The sequence below is a fragment of the Giraffa tippelskirchi genome, chromosome 5, assembly GCF_054371585.1.
Source record: "Giraffa tippelskirchi isolate mGirTip1 chromosome 5, T2T-mGirTip1v1.2.pri, whole genome shotgun sequence".
NCBI lineage: Eukaryota > Metazoa > Chordata > Mammalia > Artiodactyla > Giraffidae > Giraffa > Giraffa tippelskirchi.
This window is the reverse complement of record NC_137279.1, coordinates 99,429,002-99,432,625: the sequence shown is the minus strand read 5'-3', so window position 1 is coordinate 99,432,625 and position 3,624 is coordinate 99,429,002. Positions and strand designations below refer to the sequence as shown.

At 49.8% G+C, this 3,624-nt stretch overlaps 1 non-coding gene across 1 annotated transcript; it reads left to right on the top strand.

The window, feature by feature from the left end:
• Positions 1 to 3,310: 3,310 nt before the first annotated feature.
• TRNAV-AAC (transfer RNA valine (anticodon AAC)) lies at positions 3,311 to 3,383 on the top strand. Its single transcript has one exon. It is a non-coding gene; the product is annotated as a tRNA-Val (tRNA).
• The last annotated feature ends 241 nt before the right edge of the window (positions 3,384 to 3,624 follow it).

Sequence of the window (3,624 nt, the reverse complement as noted above, 5' to 3'; positions counted from 1 at the left end):
TGACTACGACAAAGCCTTTGACTGTGTGGATCACAACAAACTGTGGAAAATTCTTCAAGAGATGGGAATACCACATCACCTGACCTGCCTCCTGAGAAATCTGTATGCAGGTCAAGAAGCAAAAGTTAGAACATGACATGAAACAATGGACTGGTTCCAAATCGGAAAATGAGTATGTCAAGGCTGTGTATTGTAACCCTGCTTATTTAACTTTTATGCAAAGTACATCAGGTGAAATGCCTGGCTAGAAAATCACAGACTGGAATCAAGATTTCTGGAGGAAATATCAATAACTTCATATATGCAGATGACACCACCTTTATGGCAGAAAGCAAAGAGGAAGTTAAGAGCCTCTAGATGAAAGTGAAAGAGGAGAGTGGTGAAGCTGGCTTAATATTGAACCTTCAAAAAACTAAGATCATGGCATCTGGTCCCATCACTTCATGGCTAATAAATGGGGACACAATGCAAACAGTGATAGACTTTATTTTCTTGGGCTCCAAAATCACTGCAGATGGTGACTGCAGCCATGAAATTAAAAGACGCTTGCGCCTTGGAAGAAAAGCTATGACCAACCTAGATAGCATATTAAAAAGCAGAGATGTTACTTTGCCAACAAAGGTCCATCTAACAAAAGCTATGGTTTTTCCAGTAGTAATGTATGGATGTGAGAGTTGGACTATAAAGAAAACTGAGCTCCAAAGAATTGATGCTTTTAACTGTGGTGTTGGAGAAGACACTTGAGACTCCCTTGGACATCCAGGAGATCAAAGCAGTCAAACATAGAGGAAATCAGTCCTGAATATTCATTGGAAGAACTGATGCTGAAGTTGAAGCTCCAGTACTTTGGCCACCTGATGTGAAGAGCTGACTCTTTGGAAAAGACCCTGATGCTGGAAAGCTTGAGAGCAGAAGGATAAGGGGACGACAGATGATGACATGGTTGGATGGCATTACCGATTCCATGGACATGAGTTTGAGCAAAGTGAGGAAATGGTGATGGACAGGGAAGCCTGGAGAGCTGCAGTCCATGGGGTTGAAAAGAGTCAGACAGGACTGAGCAACTCAACTGAAGAAACTTGGGAGGAGTTCCTTACCACCTGAAAGCCCAATGGGTCCTACAACCAGCCCTTCTCCTCTCTCTGCTTTGAGTCACCTTGCAGAACAATCCACAGTCTGCATCCAAGGAGGGCACAGGACAAGGCTGACTGCAGGATACTTTTGTCTCTTGATATCCCCTCAACTTTTCATCTGGGCCCTACATCGTCTCTACTGGTGACACCTATTCTCTCTGACACCTATTATCTCTCTGAAAACCAAGAAGTTCATCCTTTGTGAAGAAACTTAGCTTTCCATCACCCTGGCCTACTTGCGGGACAAACCGATTTGAGTCAGAGAACAAAAGGGAATGAATTCAACTCTACACCAGGGCTCGAGCCAAAGACCCAAAGGTGAAGAGGGTCAGGCTCTGCAGATTCAGCTGGTCGCGGAGGAAAAGCAGTTGGTCCTCCTGCCATTATCAGGGGAGGCCCCGGAGTCAGGACAGAGCTCAGGGAGTAGACTGACACGCTCATCACCGGCTGAGAACCAAGTGGCCCCTGCTTCACAAGGAAATAGGTTCTGGAAGAGAGCTTGACTTCTCACCAGCCCTGGATTGCAGGTCTTCCCCTACGACCTGCAGCACTTACCTTGACCGGTCTCGGATGAGGCTGAACCTCTGATTAAGGCGTGAGGCAGCCGGTGTTGTGCTTTGTCTTGGGCTGCGTCTCTCTTTGGGCATGTCTTCGGGGGCAGGGAATGGATCCCTCCCTTCAGCGCGCTCCAATCGCCGGCTCTGGATCCCCGCCCCTTCCTTTGGTACTGCAGGGCGCTGGGTAACTGTGGTCCCTCGGGCGCCCGCTGTGCATCCACCCTGACGGGGAGAGGACCACTGCACCCTCGTCCCGTCCAAGTGGGACGGCAGCACGCCGGAAGCGACAGAAAGACGACGAACCCGCTCCTCTGACTGGACGTGGGAGGTGAAAACTAGGACCTGCAGGGGAGGAAAGCAAGGGGAAATCTCATGAAACGCCCTGATCTAAAGCTATTTTCAAGTCCGCCTCGTTGGGGACACAGGCCTCCAGACTGCACTCGGAGTCCACGCGGAACCAGCCGGAGCCCCGCGGCCCTGGGGCCGGTGCGCACTCTGGGTGCGCGTCCCTAGGGTTTGAGCCCCTGAACCTCAGACGGGAAGGAAACGCAGTGACCGCCGCACTAAGAAAAGGAGAAAAGCCCCTACTGGAGAAAACGGCACATGCATGCCTAAACTTGAGAAGCTTAACTTCTAAAGGAAACCAGAGACAGACAGACAGACAACATTGCATTAAAGTCTTTCAGCGAAAAGAAACTCTGCCTGCTGTGAGGTGAACAGGAAAACCCTTCAAGACACCTGCTTTCTGAGAAAACTGCCTTTACCTCTCTGTTAAAATTCAGTCTCCATGAAATGTTGAACTGGAAAATTATAAAAGGCAAACAAAAGACGTTTCAGACATTGTAAAATGTAAAACAAAGCTGTCCTTCAAGAAAAACTTCAAGTTTGATGAGGAAGGGATGAAGACGGTCAGATCTGCGTGGACCACGCCTGGCTTCTCCGCGGCTTTATGCGGGGCCTGGTCGGCAAACGAATTCAACAAATGACCTGATCCTCAGCCTTTGCTGCGCTTCCTGCTAAACGTGAAAATGTGATGCAAGTCTTAGACTTAAACCAGAGGACTGGAATCAGCCACAGAGGCAGGAACCTGAGGAACCTCTCCCCTACCCCGGCCCAGTGCCTGACGGCGCTGTAGAAGAGGTGCTGTGAAAGGGCTGTGAGAGAGCGCACGGGTCAGGCACATCGGAGCAGAGGGGAGGGCAGGTCAGAGGAGAGGGCGTGCCATTCGTGTCACCAGTGGAATTTAAGCATCGAGCCCACAGCCCGCTGGCGCCATGAAAAGGGATTCTAAAGCGCGCATTTGCAGCCTGGAAAGGCTGCGTCCACCTTGCAGGATGTCAGGCCGCCTGGGTGATACTCACCTAACTCCCCTGGCTGCTGGGGCTCCTGAGAACTGAGGACTCAGCGGGAGCGACCTCTGTGCTTGGGCGCAAAGCTTGCACACAGGGACCTCGCCCCTGGAGAGGCGTGGAACCCTAAATCAGGCCCTTTCAGCAACTGCAGATCCTTACTTGACCGATTGCCTGTGTTTCCAGAGTTCTCTTCCTTTGAAAATTTGAAGGTCAGGTGTGTTCAAACATGCATTTCTTGGATATGTCTCTGGGCACTGTTGACTGCGTGGTTTCCGTAGTGTAGTGGTTATCACGTTCGCCTAACACGCGAAAGGTCCCCGGTTCGAAACCGGGCGGAAACAACTCCACTTTACCGCAAGCTTTTAGATTCATATTTTAAACACGTAATGGAGGCCTGAATGGTGAAGTAAGGCTTGGAACTTCAACTTCACCATCAGTCCTTCCAGTGAATAATCAGGGTTGATTTCCTTTAGGACTGACTGGTTTGATCTCTCCTTGACCTGCATACAGGTTTTTCAGGAGGCAGGTAAGGTGGTCTGGCACTCCCATCTCCTGAAGAATTTCCCATATTTTGTTGTGATC